Genomic DNA, 24,366 nt, shown 5'->3' with positions numbered 1-24,366 from the left:
ATAGATGAAATACATAAATAAGTTTGAAAAAATTATTTCTCACTCTTCTAAAGGCTAGAAGTTCGAGATCAATGTGCTAGCAGTTTCAGTGCTTGGTGAAGGTTTGGTCTTTGCTTTCTTTTTTTTTCAAAGCCTGTGAAATTTTATTTATACAAAAGAATAAAAATAGCTATTTAAAAATTATTGATTTAAACGTGTTTTTCCATTTTTCCTGTTCCTTGAACATGAATCTGCTTCCAACTCAGAAAGATTTAAGATAGGTAATTACTAAATACTTCCCTTGCAAAAAACCAAAGAGCCAAATTTCCCATTTTACTTATGATAAACCAGATTATTTTCAGTTATGAATATTGGGAACTACATGAAAGAGATGATCAGATATGTCAGCAGGAAGGTATGAGCTGTACAAAGGCATTACAAAAAGACCCCAAAGAAAATAAGATGATAAAAACAAGAGAAAAATAAGAACACACAAAGCAATATAAGAAAATGCCAGATATTTACAGCCTTCATCTGAAATGTAATTTGTGTTCTTCTTTCAACATAAAACAAAACCAGAGAACATTTCTTGATGTGTATCACAGATGAAGCTGGTACCAGCCAGTTTAGGGGGAGACATTCGTGCTAAGAAGGGAGAAATGTACAGTTAGCAACTCGCTGGGATTATATACGTCTTGATCTTCCTGCAGTTCTATTACTAAAAATGACATAAAGTAAATGATCCAATGTATTATGGAAATGACTTGTTTGTCACCACATTTAGAACAAGCTACTCAAAGTCACAGGCACTGAGTCTGGGAGAGCAGAGGTGGATGGCCACGAACTCAGGTGAAGGATGTTTATCTTTGTGAGGTCAGAGAAGGGAAGCAGGGCTCTACAACCTGGAAACTTCTGCACGAATGTATCTTCTAACAGTCAGCTCATGGTTTTTTGTTTAACCTCAGATCAATCCTATGCTGGTTTTTTATTCTTTCACTTTTTATGGCTGCTGTGTTGACTCCTTGAGGAAGTAGAGGAAGCAGTCTTCTGAGGTTTCATTCCCCGCACAGATCCATCCAGATCCTCAGGGTCCTCCTGGCTGGACTCATTTTCCTGATTGTAGAAGTCTGAAGAAATGTCCCTTTCCATCCCACTTCTTGGCTCTCTCTTTCCTTCCTTCCTTCCTTCCTTCCTTCCTTCCTTCCTTCCTTCCTTCCTTCCTTCCTTCCTTTTTTTTTTTTTTTTTTAATTTCCACATTTATTTTTCTTTCATGTGCGTAGAAAATGGCAGTGAAGCGTCCTGTGAATGAGGCAAGGAATGGGCATGGTGCTGCAGTACCAGCCTGGTTGTTGTGCTTCCAAAGTACACTATGCATAGTGGAGACAAAGGGTGTTGCAGTTTGTTTTTAATTGCTCGCAGTTCCTTGGGCTTCCCATTTGTTTTTGAAGTTGTCAGTTTCTTCAAATCTCTTTTCAAGCGACATACTGCATTACAAATGATGGCACTTAACCAATGTGGCGTTTCCATATTTATATCAACAAAAGAAATTTACAAGACATAATAGCATACAATCTTGACATTTACTAATAGCAATAAAACATGGGCATCATTTTATTTTTTCTGTACAAACTATCAGAACACGACTTTATTCACATTAAAAAATCATCTTTAATTTGATTTGACCTACATATCCCCATTTCATTTCACCCATTTCTCAAACCTCTCATCACGTCACCCACACCTTCACCAGACTACAGAATCTACAAGTAATTAGATGTAACACCTAAATAGAGCTTAGAAAGTCCTCTCCCAAATGTTTCATCACTTCCTTGATAATTCCTTAAAAAAGAAAAACAAATGCACTTCACTCATTCCTTCCACTCACTTTCACATTTCAATCATCAAATCAGCAAGATGGACTTTTCACCTCAATCCGAACAAAGTTAGAAAGAGTTCCTCTGTGGGGCGTCTTGATGCTGCACCTGTGATTCTGGGGACCCTGGGTACTGTTCTGCTCTATAAGAAGTTCGTTTAATGGAATAAAAGTCTACATAATTTGTGATTGATTTCAGTCCACACTGTGTTGACTAATCAGTAGAAGCTGGAAAGTGAACTCGGTCATCAAAATAAGGGTCTTCATAGCTATGAGGAGACTGCAAATACAATCTGTATGATTCAAAGTTATTTTGTTGGAGTCATCTTGACTATAATACAGCTGTCGATGCTGTAGTTGTCTATTTAATTCTCCTGCTGGTGAGGAATATGAACTGATGTAAACTGGCAAAGGTTTGCTGGAGCCTGACTGAACGATGGGTGACGTCTTTTGGTTGGTAGTAGACAAGGAAGGACGTGATTTGAATCAGTCTCGCTCCATTGTCGACACAGGTGTAATAAAATGGTTCTGATTCCACCCATCATTTTTATAAATGCTCCAGCGGTCCTGATATTGCCATAATGTATTCAAGACCTGGGCTGCTGCCTTCACTACTTTTAGAGATGATCTGTTGCCCCTGCCTTTGGTTATGTTCACCAGCTTCTCTATGTCTCCCAAGTCAGCCAGGGCTTTGGTGTTCTCCATGTTTTTGCTGGTGACCTCATGCAGAGCACAGCAGATGGCTGCCTTGGACAAGACAAGGCACTGGGACCGTTGCTGCAGGGAAGATGGTTGACCAGGTCTCGCATGGCATATTTGCCTATGAGCTCCTTGTTGCGAACATCTAGTGTCATATTCCTCAAGGCAGCTGCCACGGAAGAAACAACTCTATTGTTATCCATTCTCAGAAGTTCCACAAGGATGGGGAGCCCCTTTTATTTTCGGACAGCCACCCGGATGTATCCTGCAAACTTCCAGTTGCCAGCAGAGAGGTTCTGGAGAGGTCTGGCAGAGCCTTCCAAGGTGGCTGGGTTGGAACTTTCTGCTAGAAGAGTCAGATATAGCTTCACCACCGATGGGTGCCACAGCATCTCAACCCCTTTGGGGGACTTTGACAGTCCTGGGATAGGACCAACTCCATCCCATTGATCTTCTTGCGGAGTCCTCTTTTACTTTTTCTTCCCCCAGAAGCTTGGCTCAGAGTCTTTGCTGGGAAACTTTTTCTAGTAAGTCATCACATTTGTTCAGTCCCAGTAACCGGGCCTGGGGCACCTCCAGCTCCAGCCGATAGGACAGGTTCCTCAGGGTGCACACGCAATTCTTCACCATCTTGCTGTCATAATCAGATGTGTTCATACACGTGTAGATCACATACAACAGCGAGTCCACTAGCCCCTCTCAGGACTGCATTTGCTTCTGAGCCTCTTACCCCATGGAACTGAGGTTCCTCAGGCAACCTGTCATATTACACAGAATTAGTGAAGTCTGAAATTTAATTTTATGGCCATCATGAAGAGTTATTCCATCCAGAATGTGGAATGATCACAGAGTTTGTTAAGGGTGAGAGAGCATCATGAATAATCATCATTTTTACAGCATCACATGAGGATAAATTTCAAAGACCTCCTGTGAAAAGCTCCCTTACTTCTGCATCAATAGATTTTCTCAACAGTCACAACAAGGCAGGTATCCCACCAACATTCTTCATTGCTATTTTATTTTCATCTGTAGACTTGCCAAAAATGATGTTTCAAAGGGCACCACAGGCATTCTTCTGAAATCCCAAAACTCTGTGGCCAAAAGGTCAACCAGAGGCTTGATTCCCCCTAACCTACACACCCTCATCTTCACGTTGTTGTCACCAAGCAACAGGTGCTGCAGATAGGCTGCTGCATTTGCCTGAACAGATGGGAACTGGTGCTGAAGCATGTGAATGACCTTAGGCAACTCAGGATCATGCCAGGCAAACTCCCTGGGGTCCTTCTAAATGCTGTCTATTGATGGGAATCTTGTGGTACCATCATCAACCGGCACTGCGTGCTGAAGCCTGTTATAATTGCACTCTTGCACTTGGTATTGTATGGGCCTGTAGGGCTCTGCATAGGTAGCTGTTGTGTTCAGAGCATAATTATTTCTTTGGTATGTAAGGGTACTTCGTTAGCTGTACATCCTTTGTAGATTTCCAATACCTACTGCTGGCTCCCTCTTTTAAATGAGCTAGTCCTGAACTCTTGCTAATGCACTTAATGCAGCTGCTGAGGTAACTGAGGATTTACTGAAGAGCCTCTTAGCTTCCTTAAACTTCTGGTTCTTTCTATCATTTTTGCTATAGGAGTTTTTTTGGTTGGTCAGATACCGATCCCAGTCAGGAGTAATATTGCCATACATCTGAATGTCTTTCAGGTGGCTTCCCTCAAAAGCATAGGTCTGTTGCTCCAAGTTTGCCAGTGTTTCCCATGAAGGCCATGCCCTTATGACTTACCTCCTAAGGGCCACATCTCTTAATGCTTTCACATTGGCCACCAACACATGAACTTTGGGGACACATTCAGACTATAGCATATGCTATTCTTATATTTCATGTATCACTCTTGAGACTGCACATTCTACCATGCCTATAACTTAAGTGTAGCTTGAAATATGATGGCTGGTGGACTAGCTCTCTGAGAAACATGCAGAGGATAAGAAATTACTCTATTTTTCTCACTCTCTAGACCTAGGATCATTCTAAAACTGAATGGAAAATAGTTGGGTGATGACTATATTCCCCTTTCTAAAGAATTCTAAACATGCTTGAAGATAACTAGTTAGAAAACAAGACTAGAATGGAAGTGGATGAAACCATAACAGAGACATATAAAAACCATTTAAAGTTCTTAGAGAGTTTATAACGAAGTCTTAAAAAGCAATTGCAACAAAACCAAAAATTGACAAGTGGGACCTTATTAAACTAAAAAGCTTCTGCACAGCAAAATAAACTATTGACAGAGTTAAACAGATACCCTTCAGAAGGAAAGAAAATATTCACAAATCATGCATCTGACAAAGGTCTAATACCCATTATCTATAAGGAACTTAAGCAATTCAACAAGCAGAAAACACATAACCACATTAAAAAGTGGTCAAATGACATTAACAGACACTTCTCAAAAGAAGGCATGAAAGTGTCCAGCAAACATGAAAAAATGTTTCACATCATTAATGATCAGAGAAATGCAAATCAAAACCACGGTGAGATACCATCTCACACCAGTCAGAATGGCTATTAATAAAAAGTCAAAAAACAACATACTGGCCAGGCTGTAGAGAAAAGGGGACACTTATACACTATTGGTGGGAATGTAAATTAGTTCAGCCACTGTGGAAAGCAGTTTGGAGATTTCTCAAAGAACTTAAAACAGAACTACCATTTGACTCAGCAATCCCATTACTGGGAATACAGCCAAATGATAATAAATCATTCTCTGAAAAAGACACATGTACTTGTGTGTTCACTGCAGTACTATTCACAATAGCAGAAACATGGAATCAACCCAGGTGCCTGTTAATGGTGGATTGGATAAAGAAAATATGGTACACATACACCATGGAATACTACACAGCCATAAAAAAGAATGAAAGCATGTTCTTTTCAGCCACATGGATGCAGCTGGAGGCTATTATCCGAAGGGAACTAAAGCAGAAACGGAAAACCAAATACCTCCTATTCTTACTTATAAGTGGGAACTAAACACTGAGTACATATGGACATAAAGATGGGAACAATAGCCACTAGAGACTACTAGAGGGGGGGAGGGGGAAAAAGGGTTGAAAAACTACTTATTGGGTACTATAGTTACCACCCGGGTAATGGAATCATTTGTACCCCGAGTCTCAGTGTCATGCAATATACCCATGTAACAAACCTGCACATGTACCCCCGGATCTAATATAGAAGTTGAAATTCAAAAACACTTCTTTGAATAAGTGTTTTTTTTAAACCCACTTTCCCCTCTCTTTCTTTCTTCTACTTGTTTTACTTTTCACAAAGACTTAAATGAAATATTTTAAGTTCTTGTCTTTCATAATGAAAAGTAATTTTTTCACTTTTTTATTATTTCAAAGTTAATAATTTTAAAAATGTATTTAAACGTAAAATTGAAGGTTGTGTGATACTCATTATATTTGTTCAACTGAGGCCCCATGCCTGAAATTCTGTGTGTGGGAAGAACACACTGTCAAAAGGGTAGAATAACGAATCACTGTGGGAAGGCTGAAAAATTGTCTGAATCTATCAAAATGTCACAACCAAATTAAGGTTTAATTAAAAGCTAAAAAAAAAAAAAAAAAAAAAAAAAAAAAAAAAAAAAAAAACAAAAAAAAACCTCGGTGTTGAATCCCACAAAATCGTTTTAGAAGATTACTCTTTGCAATATTAGTACTCAGTATTTTAGCTTCTTTCTAATCCACATTACAGACCTGAATTTCAACTATGATGGATGCTTGCCTTTTTGTGAGAATAGGATACTGGAAATAATTTCATAAGTAGAGATTTAGTATGTTATCCACCTCTGATGGGATGCTCTTGACTCAGCTGGTCAATAAAACTCAGAGAATGTTCTCTGGGTAAGATTGGGGGCACTTAAACAATATAGTAGCCTTGCCATGAATGCTTTTTATTTTTCTCCTTCTGCCTCACTCTGTTCTCACCTATACTACAAAGTAATAGGATGGATCAATGCAATGACCATAAGATCATTATTCAGACTGCAGATTCCTCAATAGCAGGAAGCACACATCATCATATTTGTATCCCCTCAGCTTGCACCAGTGAAGGAGTAAATAAAATGCTAAAAAAATTCCAAGAAGAACAAAAGTCAGAATACAAAAAGTAAAAATACAAATAAGTATAATATTTAGCAATATCCCTCTTTACTTTTTCAATGGAATTGCGTTTTAATAAGGTCCATAGTATCCTCATATGATTTGGGGCATATCTGGTGAAACAACATTTGACACATTTTTGAAATGCCTCCTTCACTTGGCTTCTAAGATAATGCTCTCTTCCTTCCCTCCTCCTCCCTCCATCTATTCTCAGTCTCCTCTGCTGACATTCCCTCATCTCCCTGCCTCTATACATTGGAGAAGCCAAAGAAGTAAATCCAAGATTTCTTTTATTTTCTATTTAGTCTAACTTCCTTGATGCTATGAATCTAAATACTATCTACATGCTGATGACTGTCAAACTTATATTTCCAACGTGAGCTTCCCTCTTGAACTCTTGATTCTTAGAGGGAAAATTGACTACTTAACATCTTCATTTAGATGTCTAACGCACATCTTGAACCTACCATTTCCTAACCAGAACAGTCTTCACCTTTCAATATGGGACAACAATGTTCTAGTTGCTAAGGCAAAAAACTTTGTCGTCCTTAATGTCACAATTTCTCTTTCTCCCTCCATTCAAACCCACAGCAAATTCTGTAGTATTACATACAAAATATATCTATCATGCATTCATTTCCTGTGTTTTTGCAGTAGACTTTTGACCTCACCACTTGGACCTTGCAACACTAATGTCTTTTCTCTAGATAGCAGCAGAGTAGTGTTGCTAAAATATGTTTACCCGTGACAATTCTCAAATCAAAACTCTCTAGTGCTTTTCCATAGCATGCAGAATGTAAACCAAAGTCCTCATAGTGGTTTAATTTTCCTATTGATCTGGGCCCAGTCTTATCACTGATTTCCTACAACTTTCTTCTTTGCTCACTCCACTCCAACCATACTGGCCTCCTTTCTGTTGTTCTAGAATAATAGGTAAGCTTTTACCCAAGGCCTTTTTACTTGTTCCTTTGGCTAGAATTCCCCCCTCAAGTCTCCATATAATTCACTATGTCTCTTCCATCAGTCATACTCAACATCCGCCATCTTGAAGAGAATATCCCTAGACATCCTTAACTAAAAGTACAACTCTTTCCCTTTCCCTAAACACTAAAAAAGTTACTATCCCATTTTCCTTCTTTATTTTATCCAAAATAATTTAGCAACATCTAAAATGGTTTACTCACTAATCTTGTTTGTTGCAATTTTCCCACTACATCATAAGGTTCATGTCATATGGCTGTCCTAGGGTAAGGCCAGCAAGGCATCTAGGTTGCAAAATTTAAGGAGACAGTCACTCTCAGGTCATGCAAGTGCATTCATGCTTGTCACAACCCTGCTTTCATAAAGGCAAAGATTTTAACTTATTTATTAACTGATACTTTCAAAATGTCCATCATAGTGCCTGAGATATGGTGGAAGTTTACTAAATACTAGCTTAATGTATCTTAGATACTTAATAATAATTTTTTAAAACCCCAGTATGTGCCAATTAGTAACTGCTGATCAGTATTGGAATTTAGTAAGAACTTAATCTCCAGTGACCCACTTTGGTTAAGTTCTTTCACATTAACAGGTTGTAAAATGCCTGGTAAAATACAGAAGTTTCTCCTTTTTCTGCATATGTTTCAAGATCACCAGTGGATGCTTGAAACCATGGATAGTACCTATATATACTATGTTTTTTCTTATATGTATATCTATGATAAAGTTTAATTTAAAAATTTGACACAGTAAGACATTAACAGTAACTAATACTAAAATAGAACAATTATAACAATATACTTTAATAAAAGTTATAAAAATAATAAAAGTTGAATAAATTATAAAAATAAAAGTTATTTGGTCTTTCTCTCTCTCAAAATATCTTTTTTTTTTTTTTTTTGAGATGGGATCTCGCCTTGTTACCCAGGCTGGAGTGCAAAGGCGTGATCTTAGCTCACGGCAGCCTCCATCTCCTGGGTTCAAATGATTCTTCTGCCTCAACCTCCCCTCCCAAGTAGCTGAGATTACAGGTGCCCACTATCACGCCCAGCTATTCAAAATATCTTATTGTAATGGACTAACCTGTTTCCAGACTGTGGTTGACCCCAAGTAACATAAACTACAGAAAGAAACTGTGAATAAGGAGGGACTGCCGTATTAAAAACTCACCGAGCCGGGCGCGGTGGCTCATGCCTGTAATCCCAGCACTTTGGGAGGCGGAGGTGGGCGGATCACGAAGTCAGGAGATTGAGACCATCCTGCTTTACACTGTGAAACCCTGTCTCTATTTAAAAAGAAAAAAAAAAAATACAAAAAATTAGCCGGCCGTGGTGGTGGGCACCTGTAGTCCCAGCTACTCAGGAGGCCGAGGCGGGAGAAAGGCATGAACCTGGGAGGTGGAGCTTGCAGTGAGCAGAGATCATGGCACTGCACTCCAGCCTGAGCAACAGAGCGAGATTCCGTCTTAAAAACAAAACAAAACAAAACAAAACCAAAACTGACCTATATAGGCATATGTTTACACCCAGTTCAGAAATGGAGTTGATAACAAGTAATTCCTTACCCCCTAAATAGCTGCTTAAATCTCCCACATTCAAAGATTATACAACACATAACTGCATTGACCACAAGTAAAATTCAAGGTGTTTACATTTTGTTGAGACATAATATATGAGTAAAAAAGAATAATTTTTGCTAGTGTACTGAGAAAAACTAGGGTATGATATTACCAGAAGAGAAGTGCAGAATGTTTTTTAAGAGACTTATCTAAACTGCAAAAATATAGATTTGCAGGGAAACTATGTGGACACAAGTTCTGTTGTATCCTACTTACATATCTGGCATCCTACTCAATATCCGGTTGGGAGAAAATTATCAGGGTAAACCCTCTGAAGAAAGGGGAAGGTAATGATTAACTGAGGGAGCCTCTGAGGACCTGTGGCCTCAGAGTTTTTCTCTTTGACTAGTGTGAACCCTGAACACTGAAAGGATACATGCTTCCCAGGTAAGAGAGAAATCTGTAAGAAATACAGGCATATTGACCAGGCATGGTGGCTCACGCCTGTAATTTCAGCACTTTGGGAGGCTGAGGCGGGCAGATTACCTGAGGTCGGGAGTTCGAGACCAGCCTGAACAACACGGAGAAACCCCATATTGACTAAAAATATAAAATTAGCTGAGCGTGGTGGTGCATGCCAGTAATCCTGGCTACTCGGGAGGCTGAGGCAGGAGAATGCTTGAACCGGGGAGGCAGAGGTTGTGGTAAGCGGAGATCGCACCATTGCACTCCAGCCAGGCAACAAGAGTGAGACTCTGTCTCAAAAAAGAAAAAAAAGAAAAAGAGAAAAAAGAAACACGTGCATATCTGAGAGATACTGCAGGTCCAGATACACGCCACACGATAAAGCAAATATTGCAATAAAGTGAGTGGCATGTTTTTTTTTGTTTGTTTGTCTCTCAGTGCAAAAAAAAAGTTATGTTTATACTATACTAACTAGTCTAAGTGTGCAATAGCCTTACATGTAAAAAATGTACATACCTTCATTTAAAAATACGTTATTGTTAAAAATGCTAACAATCATCTGGCCTTCAGTGAGTCATAATCTTTTTTGCTGGTGAGAACTTTGCCTCAATGTCGATGGGTGCTGACTAATCAGGGTGGTGGTTGCTGAAGGTTGGAGTGGCTATGACAATTTCTTAAAATAATACAACAATGAAATTTGCATTGGCTGACTCTTCCTTTCACAAAAGATTTCTCTGACACATGTAATTTTGTTTAATAGCATTTTGCCCACAGTAGAACTTCTTTCAGAATTGGAGTGAATCCACTCAAACCCTGCCACTGCTTTATCAACTGAATTTATGTAATATTCAAAATGCTTTTTATCATTTCAACATTGTTCCTAGAATCTTCATCATGAGTAAATTCCATCTCAAAAAACCATTTTTGTTGCTCATCCATAAGAAGTAACTCTTTACCCATTAAAGTTGTATCATGAGATTGCAACAATTCAGTCACATCTTCAGACTCCATTTCTAATTCTAGTTCTCTTGCTGTTTCCACCACCTCTGGAGTGACTTCTTCCATTGGAACCCTGAATTCCTCAAAGTCATCCATGAGGGTTGGAATCAACTTCTTCCAAATTCCTGATAATGTTGGTATTTTAACCTCCTCTCATGATCACACATATTCTTAAATGGCATCTAGAAATGATAAATCTCTTTCAGAAGATTTTCAATTTGCTTTATCTAGATCCATCAGAGGAATCACAATCTATGGCAGCTATGGCATTACAAAATGTATTTCTTAAATAACAAAACTTGAAAGCCAAAATTACTCCTTGATCCATGGGCTACAGGATGCATGTGGTGTTAGCAGGCATAAAAATAATATTGCTTTCGTTGTATATCTCTGAGATCAGGGCTCTTGGGTGATCAAGTGCATTGTCAATCAGCAGTAATCTTTTGAAGGAAATCTTTTGTTCTGAGCAGTATGTCTCAAAAGTGGGCTTAAAATATTCAGTAAACCATGTTGTAAACATACGTGCTGTCATTCAGACTTTGTTCTTCATTTAGGGAGCGCAGGCAGAGTAGATTTAGTGCTGGCTTTATGTTAAAGTCGCCAATTGCACTAGCCCTTAATATGAGAGTCAGCCTGTCTTTTGAAGCTTTAAAGCCAGGCACTGACTTCCCATCTTTAGCTATGAAAGTCCTAGATGGCATCTTCTTCCAATAAAAGGTTGTTTCATCTATGTTGAAAATCTGTCATTTAGTGTAGCCACCTTCTTCAATGATCTTAGCTAGATCTTCTGCATAATTTGTTGTTTCTACATCAGCACTTGCTTCTTCACTTTGAACCAACGTCTGCTACCTTCCACCTTTTCTTATGCAGCTTCCTCACCTCTCACAGCTTTATATAATTGAAGAGAATTAGGACCTTGGTCTGGATTAGGCTTTGGTTTAAGGGGATATTGTGGCTTGTTTGATCTTCTATGCAGGCTACTGAAACTTTCTCCATATCAGCAAGAAGACTGCATGGCTTTATCATCACTTGTGTGTTCACTGGAGTAGCACTTTTAATTTCCTTCCAGAACTTTTCTTTTGCATTTACACCTTGGCTGTTTGTTGCAAGAGGCCTAGTTTTAGACCTATCAGGGCTTTTGACAGGCCTTTGTCACTAATCTTAATCATTTCTAGCTTCTGATTTAAAGTAAGAGCTATGGGACTCTTGCTTTCACTTGAACACTTAGAGACTATTGTGAAGTTATTCTTTGGCCTAATTTCAATATTGTTGTGTCACAGCAAGTAGGGAGGCTTGAGCAGAGGGAGAGAGATGAGGCTGGTCACTGGAGCACTCAGAACGTGCACAATATTTCTCAGTTAAGTTTGCCATTTTATATGGGTATGGTTCATGGCATCTCATAAAAAGTACAATAGTGACATCAAAGATCACTGATCACAGATCACCGTAACTGACATAATTAATAATAATAATAAAATTTGAAATATGAGAATTATCAAAATGTGACACTGAGACATGAAGCGAGCACATGCTGTTGGAAAAATGGAGTCAGTACACTTGCTTCATGCAAGGTTGTCATGGACCTTCAATTTATAAAAAAAACATAGTATCTGTGAAGTTCAATAAGGCAAGAACCATAAAACGAGGTATGCCTGTGGATAGAATCCATGAAAACATTTTTGAATAAACTTGAGAAAAAGTCAGGAGAAGAAAATTCATCACAAGGAGAATTAACTGACAGGGAAGATATTTGACCAGTAGTTCCACATGAACTGTTGGAGGAACTATTTTCTATAGTTCCACATGAAATGTTGACCAAACAAAGCATCTATTAAAGCTCAACAAAGTTGTAGTGAAGTTCAAAGAAATGATTAGAAGATAACAAAAGAAATGAAAAGCAAACTGGATTATTTCTGTGGGGAGGGATAATATGTAAAGTATTCCAGAGGCAAAGCAATGTTACAAGCCATAGGGAAAATTAGACTATAGCGCAATTATAGTCAGGGTGATAGTAGAAAGAACTGAGGAAATTTTGCAATCCAAACAGGTAAAGATCTAGTACAAAATATAAATGATAAACATTATAGGTTTGAAAGATAAAGAGTATCCAGCATAAACCTAAGTAATTTTCCTTATGTGCATAACCAAAACATAAAGAATAATTATCATAACATATATTGGAAGGAACCTTTCCCAAAATAATATGTGACTCTGTAGATGAAAAGAACTTTAGGTTTCGCAGTAAAAATATTGTTACAAAAAATTAACACAAAGAGATAATCCTGTAAATCTTATTAAAATCCAATAATGAAGAAAAAGTTCTTAAAATATTCAGGCAGGAAAACATAGTCATGTACAAAGGAGAAAAAATTTCTCCAGTGAAAAAGATATTGTCAGAAGATAGTGGAGCAATAAAAGATCTGAGTAACATGATGCCTTTAGATACTCTTACCATAAAGGTGAAGATGTACATTCTGAATCACCAATTCAGGGACACAGCACTCTTGAAATCCTACTTGATCAGATCCAAATATTCAAGAAATAAATCGGAACAAAGAACTCAGATATATTAGTTTCATATTGCTGCTATAACAAATTACATAAACGTGGAGACTTAAAACAGCACAATCTTTAAAAAAATCATCTAGTTTTGGAGTTCAGGAGTCCAAAACAAGTGTCACTGTACTAAAATCAGGGTATCAGTGGGACTTCTGGAGGGTCTAGGGAAAAAGCAGTTTGCTTGCCGTTTCCAGACCCTAGAAACTGACAACATTCCTTGACTCATGGTCACTTCTTTCCTTTTCAAATTCAACACCATAATATTTTCAAATCTGTCTCTGACTTTTACATTATTAGCTTCCTCTGTCACATATAAAGACCCTGGTGATTTAAATTGGATCCACCCAGATAATCCAGGATAATTTTCCCATTTCAATATTCTTAATCACATCTGGGAAGTTCTGGAACATAATATAACATATTCACAGGTTCTGGGGATTAGAATGTGAATATCTTCAGGAGTTATTCTGCCTACCACATCAGTTACAGGGAAACCATGGTAAAGGACTGATGTAAACATTAAATCTGTCTAAAAATAGAAATAAGACATATATTGTATAATTTCAGCAATAAATTAGAATATACATAATATAAATAGAATAGAATGTACATATAAATTTTGAACATATAAAATATAATTTTTTGATAAAATGAATAAGTAAAATATTTTTAAACAATTGAGAGATATACAATAACAATGTAAACAATGATTGTCTCTCAATGGTGGGATTTTGTGACTTTTATTTATACTTTTCTTTATTTTCCCAATTTCTATAACAGATATATTTGAAATCAAAATAAACATATACTAAAATGAAATAAGTTATCTTCAAACACACACAGTTATATATACAAACATACATAAATCCATCATATAAGCACTAGTCCAGACATTTAAAACATCCCTACATTGTAGATATAAACAAAAAAAGAATAATGTAGAATTATAGTAGAATGATTTATATTCCTTTGGGAATATAAGGGCATATTAAGGACACATGCATGCATATGTTCGTTGCAGCACTATTCACAATAGCAAAGACATGGAATCAACCTAAATGCCCACCAATGGTAGAATGGAAAAAGAAAAACGTGGTGCATGTACACCATGGAATACTAGCCATAAAAAAGAATGAGATCATGTCTTTTGCAGGTACATGGATGGAGCTGGAGGCCATTATCCTTGGCAAACTAATGCAGGAATGGAAAACCAAATACTGCCTGTTCTCACTTATAAGTGGGAGCTAAATAATGAGAACACATGGACACATAGAGGGGAACAACACACACTAGGACCTGTTGGAGAGTGGAGGGTGGGAGGAGGGAGAGGATCAGGAAAAACAAATAATTGGGTACTAGGCTTAATACTGGGTAAGGAAATAATCTGTACATCAAACCCCTATGTCACAAGTTGAACTATGTGACAAACCTGCACATATAACCCTGAGCTTAAAATAAAAGTTAAAAAAATAAATAAATGTTAATAAATTAAAATAAAAAAGAATAATGTAAAATTAAGTATTTTATATAAAATTTAAACCATAACATCAAACATTTTTTGTTTTTTTTTCTGATTTGATTTTTTAAACATCTCTTCATTTTATTAAAATTATCTTATTAGTTTTAGTGAAGTTTGTATTAAAAGCAAAAGAAAGGGGAGAAATGGGGAAAGTGTGAAAAGTCAAATGACTCCTGGAATAGAAAGACATCAGAGAGCGCAAAGGGACGTCTCTGCAGATAAGAAGATAAGAATAGATGACTCATGTAGTTTAATCACCTAATTCTCTTGCTTTGCATCAGGATTCACAAAGTGGGTGATACACAATTGTCATGAGTTGGGTACTTTTATTTAAAATGTATTGGTGTATAGATAAGTCTCTATTAGACAGTCTATTTGAGATACAGGAGACGTCAGATGTATGTGTCAACTAGCCAATATCCTACTATCAATATGGTTCCATGAAGAACACATATTCTCACACAACTGACTCTAATGAACTATCCCAGTTCAAGTCTCTATTCAGTACCGTAGTACCTTAACAAATAGCTACATTCCTTGGTTCCATTATCATTCACTAGGCATTGGTCAATAAACAAGTGAATTATCAATGACCAAAACGAAAGCTTCTGTCCTTACAGAGCTAATTTGTACTGGGTAGGAAAGGCTACAAACAATAAATACAGTAAATAAATAATTTAGAATATATTAGAAAGAGGGAATTGCTATGGGTTAAAGAAAGGAAAAGTAGGTTTGAATAATGGTGCCAAGCAGTGCTGGGGTAGGGGAGGAATTGGAAATAGATTGCAGTATGAAATGGGGTGGTCAGAAGGTGATATTTGAGCAGATTTGAAGGTTATATTATTGCTAGACAAGAAGCTATCTGGAGACCATAGCAGGCAGAGGATACAGATACAGAAAAAGATTCAAAGTAAAAACTGCTTGGGAAGTGATGTCAGCAAGATGGCAAACTGGGTGATCCCAACTCTCACCCCTAAACAAAAACAATGATAAAATCAAATATTTGTGGAAAAGGATAGCTCTGGGAGAAGCCCTGAGGCAGTTAGGGGGCAGCAGCAATCCATAGGAGTGCAGAGACCATGAATGGCTAATAGAAAGGGGTGGGAAGCATTTTTTATGTGTTGCCCCATCCCCCAGACTGGCACAGTGCCACAAGGAATCCCCTTGGTCACTGGTTCCCTCATGGGGGAACAGGGAGAGTGGGTGGACCTCAGCAGCCGTTGACACCAAGAATTCCAGTGGCCCTAACTACCATTGCAAAGGACTTCTGCGGTCTCTGACATGGACCCCAGCTGCTGCGTCACTGACGCCACAGATGCCAAGTACCCCCCTTCCCACACTGGACTCAGAGTTGCTGGAGTTGCAGCCAACGCCAGGCTGCACATGCTCATGCCTGAGAATAGGAACCTGCCATAAAACATGTGCATTTGCACAGTTCCTGTCACTTAATGGTGCCACCACTTGCATGCTCAGGTGTCTACTGGACCATGTCTGCACTACAGCTGTGCACATATGACCAAGGGACCAGACACCTGCTGAAGGTAAGCATATGCACCCATTGAACCACGTGCCCATTGTAGCTTTGCCCAGTGCCCACCAGACCTGATGATTATGTGCCTGCCACCTCCATGGCACATGCTCCAGCATGCTCAGTAGACTAGGCATTCACTGTAGCTGCATGTATACACACACACCCACCAGACTTAACCTCTGTGCCCCACCCCCGAGACAGCTCCCTCATATGCCTTTAGAACTTGTGTTCCTATGCATTACTGAATACATATCTGGATGTAGAACAACCACACACTTCACCCTACCTGCCCACAAAAGAAATTTTTTACCTACCAAGGCCAATTTGTGAAGTTTGGAAGGGACAACTGCTTCTTCAAATGTGAAGACAACACAAGGCTATAAGGAACATGAAAAACGAGGAAAACATGATACCACCATAGTCACCCAATAACTCTCCAGTAACCAAACCAAATAATGGATATTTTTAAATTGCTGGGCAAATAAGTATAAATAATTGTTTTAAAGAAACTGTGAGCAGTGAGAGAACACAGACAGACATCAAGTAAACCAGGAAAGCAATACATGAACAAAATAAGTTCTACAATGAAATAGAAATAATAAAAAAGAACTAAACAGAAATTCTGGAGCTGAAGAATACAGTGACAGAAATAAAAAAATACAATATAGGGCTTTAACAGCAGACTTGATCACACAGAAGAAAGAACAAGCAAATCTGAAGACATACATCATTTGAAAACATCTAGACAGAGGAGAGAAAAAAAGAATGAAAACGAGTAGAGAAAGTCTACAGGATATATGGAATATCAACAAGCAAATCAATGCATGCATTGTGGGTGTTTCAAATAGAAAACAGAAATGGGGCAGAAAGCTTACTTAAAGAACTAATGCTGAAAACTTCCCAAATCATGAGAGGAAAATTAACATACAAGATTCATGAAGTTCAAAAGTATTTAAGTAAGATCAACTCAAAGAAGACTATACCAAGCCACATTATAAACAAATTGTCAAGAGTCAAAGAGAGTTTTAAAAATTATTTTTATTATTATTATTATTGACTAAGTTATAATTATATGCATAATGTATGGAGCAAAATGTGAGGTTTTGATATATGTATACAATATGGCATGGTTAAACCAAGTAATTAACATTTCCATCACCTTATCTTTTTTTATAACAAAACATTTGAAATTTACTTTATTAGTTATTTTGAAATATACAACACATTATTATTCACGATAGTCACCTGAGACTATACCTGAGATCTATTACCCTGATAGGCAATAGATCTCAAAACCTATTTCTCCTGTCTATCTAAAACTTTGTACCCTTTGATCAACGTTTCCCACCCCTACCTTAGACTGACTGGAGGCATAATAATTTAAATAATTTAAATAAAATCAGATTGCTGTTTTGGTTGTTGTCCTGCAAATATAATGGCATAAATATATATTTTTCCTAAGCCTGAATGCAGTATGTCTCTTCTGGGTGTGCAATATTATTGACATGTCAAATGAATTAAAATTTTCTGAGGTGGCATGGGTTATAAATTTGCTATATTGATTAATTTAGTAGCTACCAGTTTTTTCTTTTTTAGTCTGTATTGTTTTGAACTTTGAATGTGACTTTGAACGGATCTAAATTTAAAGGAATATAGAACCAAAATGTAGAAAAGGTTTTCCCTCCTATCTGAACTTGATTTTTACATGGTTTAAACTTTCTTAAGTTACAGATGACTCTCAAGTTCATCTATTCACCTATCTCATCGTAAAGATGAAGAAACTGCAACGGGAGGTCAAAAACTCCTGTGGAATTACAAAGCACTTTTGTGATAGCAGATTTCTGGCTTCTGGCCTTCACTTTCATTAAAATATGATCCTTTTTTATTCCTGTGTCTCCAGGTTATTCAATTTTTTTGTTGTTGTTAAAATTCTTGAATGTATTTTTTTTTTTTCTTTTTGCCTTTGATTTAGCCCCAACACACATCTTCTCCACAAGAATTTAACTCTGTTTCTTTGGGAATACAGCATCTTATGTGGGGTAAGATCAGGTCCTTTGCCATAAAACAGATCTACATTTAAATCCTAGCTCTACCACTTACTCACTATGTAATTTGGGGCAACTTATGTTTCTTAGTTTTACTGTTTTCAAGCTAATAATAATGACATAGGGACTTTGTTTTCTCTGAAGAAAAGGAGGTGTTGTATCAATTGATTAATGGTAAGAAAACAGTAAACTTTCTATAAAAATGAAGATGATTATCAGATATTATGTTAAAGAAGTTAAAGAAATTAAACATTTTACATAATGTCTTCAAGAAGAGTTTTTGTAAGCAAAACTTCTACAAAATTTAAACTAAAAAAAATACTCTGTTTCTTGAAAATGTAATAGTTGAATCACATACACATAAAAGGAATATGAATTTGGAAGCCAAGAGTAGAATTTTTTTAAAATTAAGAAGGATTCATTTGGAAAAGCTTTGTGAAGGATATGAGTTGAAAACCAGGTTTTGAAGGAAAGTGCAACAAGATTTGGCAGCCTAAAGGGTGAAGGATATTTTAGATGCAGTAATAAGGGAAATAGCTTAAAATGTTGACAAGGGTATGGATATAGCAGCTTTTTTGTTTGTTTGTTTTGTTTTTAAGGAGCAATTTGTCACTGTATGGTACCTCTTGCAAAATCTGTTTGTAAATTCATTTATACTCTCTTTCCAAAATTGAAGTGAAACTGTTAAGAGTAAAAAACTACAGACACTATAAAAAAAAAGAAAGACAAGAATTAAGTTTTTTTAAAAAAATAGTTAAGAGTGGAGATATTTTAATTCTAAATTTTCTGCCACAAAATATCTATTCTGTCCAAAGACTGCTGAGGTGAGAAGCTTTGTTACTTTATGATCAACACACTTTATTTTCTTCTCCACCTTAGTTATTGGTCCCTCCTTTTATTTTCCTTCTTGCTAATAAACATTTTGTGTTCCAAATTTTAACCTTTACCATATGGTAGAGATTTGGGGTTGAAAAGGCAATGTATATAACTTCCTTTAAATTCTAGTCACGAGAGGCCACCAGTGTTTAACCTGGACATTGTCAATTAGCTAAATTGTGAAGTAAGTGCACAACAAAGACATAGCCAGTTGAAACGTGTAAGCAAATTAATGAGAAGTTCAGTATTCTCTTCTGATGCTTGAGTGGCTGGTCTTCCTATGGGCAGTCTTCTCTCTTCCATCATCAGTCAAAACATGTGAGGTCAACAACTACAAAGTAGTATCTGCATTTCTCTTTAGTTGATTTTAATAAAAGTCAAGCCATGGTCCAAAAAGAGGTGTGTCCTCACTGGTAGAAATATAATTCATTTTGTGAAGAGCAATGTGGAAGACAAAGAGGTAGTCTGGGAAAGTTAAGAATTCCCAGTACCAACAGTATAAAAAGCGGGAGATAAAAACTCACTGCACACTAGAAAAGACCAGCATCTTCAGTAGTAACATTCTTGAGTCCTTACTATGCAGAGGAAGCTCTTCTCAACGCCAGATATAAAAATCTAAAACATATCTCAGAGCCTGGGGGAGATAAGAGAAATGTGAACAGGAACAAGAAAACAAAAAATAAGTCAAACAAAGAAACACCAAACAGAGAAATCTTTTGGGAACGTATTTGCCTTTCTTTCTTTCTTTTTTTTTTTTTGAGATGGAGTCGTGCTCTCTTGCCCAGGCCAGAGTGCGGTGGCCGGATCTCAGCTCACTGCAAGCTCCGCCTCCCGAGTTTACGCCATTCTCCTCCCTCAGCCTCCCGAGTAGCTGGGACTACAGGTGCCTGCCACCTCGCCCGGCTAGTTTTTTTTTTGTATTTTTTAGTAGAGACGGGGTTTCACCGTGTTAGCCAGGATGGTCTCGATCTCCTGACCTCATGATCCGCCCGTCTCGGCCTCTTTGTCTCTTCTCAACCAGGAAACATTCCTTTTCCTCTGCAGAATTCATTTGATTTGATCTATTAAAAAGGACAGAGCTGATTGAAACAAGAGTTTAAGTGTGTCACTAGAAAGACCTTTCGATCTTTGGCTGCCCCAAGTCTGCTTCAGAACACTCTGTTCTTTCTGTCCTCATTTCTCACCAGTATTTCTTTATGCCAAAGAGTCAAGTACCGAAAGTAATTTTAAAATAGATGAGTGCAAGTGTTCCGGGACCAAACTGAGGTTCGGACTGCTGTTTCTCACCGCCCAATAACAAGATGCAGATGAAAAGAGTTTTTATTTCTGTAACCGGTTACAGGGAGAAGGCCTGAAAAATACCACCAGACCAACTCACAATTACAAAGTCTTCCAGAGCTTATATACTTTCCAAGCTATATGACTACGTGTAAGCCTGCATTCATCTAAAGACAGAAGCAATTAACTTCTTTTAATCTATAACCATCATTCTCAGCAAACTATCGCAAGAACAGAAAACCAAACACTGCATGTTCTCACTCATAGGTGGGAACTGAACAATGAGATCACTTGGACTGGGGAAGGAGAACATCACACACCGGGGGCCTATTATGGGGGGGGGGAGGGGGGAGGGGGAAGGGATTGCATTGGGAGTTATACCTGATGTAAATGACTGGTTGATGGGTGCTGATGAGTTGATGGGTGCAGCACACCAACATGGTACAAGTATACATATGTAACAAACCTGCACGTTATGCGCATGTACCCTAGAACTTAAAGTATAATAATAATTTAAAAAAGGGAAAAAAATCTATAACTAAAATCTGAGTCCTGAAGACCTTCCTCTGGAGTAAATTTACTTAATCTAAATGGGTTCAGGTGCTGGAGTGATTACCTTTCTCTTGTCTCCTGCTAAATTACGGAGGCCTGGGGAGTTTCTTCAGCTCCCTAATAAAACTTGTTTACTCCCAGATGGGTCCTGTTAAGAGTTAAGTCATTATTTTGTCATGCTTTAAGTCCCAGGAAAGGCCTACGCAAAATGCTTGGTGGGCTTTTGTTACATTTCAGCCTTTGCATAAGGGCACTGGCTCTTTCAGCTTTTAATGTTTTAACTTAACTACTTAGTCAGTACTGAGACAGTTGTTATGGAGACCTGTGTGAAACCTGGCCTGCCACACAAGGTTAGGGAAAAAAATGGATTCAACCAACAGATTGTGTCTTCTCCCTAAGAAATCACTTTTGCAATGAAGAACCAGAAAGAAGCCTTTTTAAAATTACAATTTGAGGTGAGAAATTATTCCATTTAACTCTGAATTGAATGAACTCTGACACGTTTATACTGCATTTTCCAGCAATTTGGGATAAAATTTAATACTTTTAAAAAATCCTAATAGCGCATCGCTACTACTACATTTCCTTGCTTTTTTAATACCAATTCCACTGCTTTAGGTTGCTAAGAGATCAAGTTCTAGGTTAAAAATTAGAAAACCAGGCTTCTGTTTGCATGTCTGTTACTGACTGTGTAGGACTTGGTAGAAATTCTGCACATCCATTTGTTCAGAAAAGTCATTTTTTAAAACAACTTCACTGCTAAAGAATCAAATATAAGAATCTATTGTCGAGCATGAAATTAAGGAAAATTACTAGTAAGAAAAGAAAAAAATTGATTTGGAAAATTTTTAAATTATTTTATTTATAGAGCTGTGAGCCATAGATCCCAAAGCCTTCCTCTGTGTTTTTGTTTAATAGCCTTGTCAAGATATAACACACATATTACACAGTCTCTCCATACACCCTAGCCCTAGGTAACTACAGTCTATGTTCTGTCTCTATAGATTTGCCTTTTGGACATTTCATATTAGAATTGTTACAGGAAAGGAGTGCCCATCCAGACCCAAAGAGAGAGTTCTCATGCAAGAAAAAATTCAGGGAGAGTTCATAGAGTAAAGTGAAAGCAAGCTTATTAAGAAAGTAAAGGAATAAAAGAATGGCTACTCCATAGAGCAGCCCTGAGAGCTGCTGGTTGCCCATTTTTTTATGGTTATTTCTTGATTATATGTTAAACAAGGGGTGGATTATTCATGCCTCCCCTTTTTAGACCGTATAGGGTAACTTCCTGATGTTGCCAGGGCATTTGTAAACTGTCATGGTGCTGGTGGGAGTGAAGCAGTGAGGACGACCAGCGGTCACTCTCATCGCCGTCTTGGTTTTGGTGGGATTTGGCCAACTTCCTTACTGCAACCTGTTTTATCAGCGAGGTCTTTATGACCTGTATCTTGTACCAACCTCCTGTCTCATCCTGTGACTTAGAATGCCTTAAATGTTTAGAAATGCAGACCAGTAGGTCTCAGCTTCATTTTACCCAGCCCCTATTCAAGATGAAGTTGCTCTGGTTCAAATGCCTCTGACAGAGTAATATAATATATAGTCCCTTGTGATTGACTTATTTTACATGACATAATGTTTTCAAAGTTCACACATGCTTTAGCATGTACCTACTTCTTTTTATCATTGAATAACATTCCATTCTATTAATATTTATTGTCTCTTCATCCATCAGTTGTCATACATTTGGGTTGTTTCCACCTTCAGCTATTATGAATAATGCCCCTGTGAACATTGGTTTGCAAGCTTTTGTGTGAATATATGTGTTAATTTTTCTTGGGCAAATACCCAGCAGTGGAATTTCTAGATAATGTGTAAATTTGTTTAAATATGTGAGGAACTGCCAGACTGTTTTTCAAAGTGGCTGTACCATTTTATACCCTCAGGACATTCTCTCCAACACTTGTTATTATCTATCTCTCTTTTTTTTTTTTTAACTATAGGCATTCTGGTAGGTGTGAAGTGGTATCACATGACATTTTGGGTTTGCATTTCCCTAATGGTGAATGATGTTGAGCATTTTGTAATGTCTTTATTGGCCATTTGTGTATCTTATTTGGAGAAATATCCATTCAGATTTAAATTCAGTTATTTGCCATTTTATTTTTGAGTTGTGACAGTTACTCTGCTTTTTCCCAAGCTTCCAAGTCCTGTAACTCCTGGCACAGGGCTGATTTTACCTGATTATACAAAGTATCCACTTGTTCCCAGCAAGCCTTCTCCTGGCTATCCATTCTAGAGCACAAGTTCCTTGATTTGTAAAAAAGGTCTCCATGGTAAATTTAAGCTGGGGATTCAGACTAAGCAAAGTTCTTTTCCAGAGATGAATGAACCCACTTTACATTGTCAGAAAATAAAAGCTATGCATCATTTTCTGCAGATGCCAGAGAACTTGGAGATGATTAATTTACTGCCCCAAAGAGCTTTAAATTATTCAACTACAGGGCATTTTGTTTAGTTTCAAATGCGATTTGGTTTATTGTCTATGTAAATGCCTCTTTTTCCATATATTTTAATCTCTATGTCATCCCAATTTCTTTCAGAAACAGGAATAACAAATCTTTGGGGAAATAAATACAGGAAAAATGTGAAAATGGTACTAACGAATTTTTATCTACCAGAAAATTTACTTTTTAATCTTTTCATGTCATAGAAAATGATCAGTGTCTCTGGGAATGAAGTCTAAGGCTACACGTGGTATATCAAATTGTAAAGGTACAATTGTATTCACCAACAACTTACAAATTTTTATCTACCAAAAAATTTACTTTTTAATCTTTTCATACCATAGAAAATGATCAGTCTCTCTGGGAATAAAGCCTAAGGCTATATGTGGTATATCAAATTGTAAAGGTACAATTGTCTTTTTTTTTTTAAATTTATTTATTATTATTATACTTTAAGTTGTAGGGTACATGTGCATAACGTGCAGGTTTGTCACATATGTATACTTGTGCCATGTTGGTGTGCTGCACCCATCAACTCGTCATTTACATCAGGTATAACTCCCAATGCAATCCGTCCCCCCTCCCCCCTCCCCATGATAGGCCCCGGTGTGTGATGTTCCCCTTCCTGAGTCCAAGTGATCTCATTGTTCAGTTCCCACCTATGAGTGAGAACATGCGGTGTTTGGTTTTCTGTTCTTGTGATAGTTTGCTGAGAATGATGGTTTCCAGCTGCATCCATGTCCCTACAAAGGACACAAACTCATCCTTTTTGATGGCTGCATAGTA

General features: G+C 37.4%; 1 long non-coding RNA gene and 1 pseudogene across 1 annotated transcript in view; one reads left to right on the top strand and one right to left on the bottom strand.

The window, feature by feature from the left end:
* Positions 1-24,366, top strand: part of LOC135966611 (uncharacterized) — a 228,408-nt gene that overhangs the window by 31,591 nt on the left and 172,451 nt on the right. The gene's annotated exons all lie outside the window — the stretch shown is intronic.
* On the bottom strand, positions 579-23,367 carry LOC135966476 (chromatin modification-related protein MEAF6-like; annotated as a pseudogene).

The sequence above is a fragment of the Macaca fascicularis genome, chromosome 12 (genome assembly GCF_037993035.2).
Source record: "Macaca fascicularis isolate 582-1 chromosome 12, T2T-MFA8v1.1".
NCBI lineage: Eukaryota > Metazoa > Chordata > Mammalia > Primates > Cercopithecidae > Macaca > Macaca fascicularis.
Note: the sequence above shows the minus strand (reverse complement) of the source record. Positions and strands in the feature narration are given on the sequence as shown.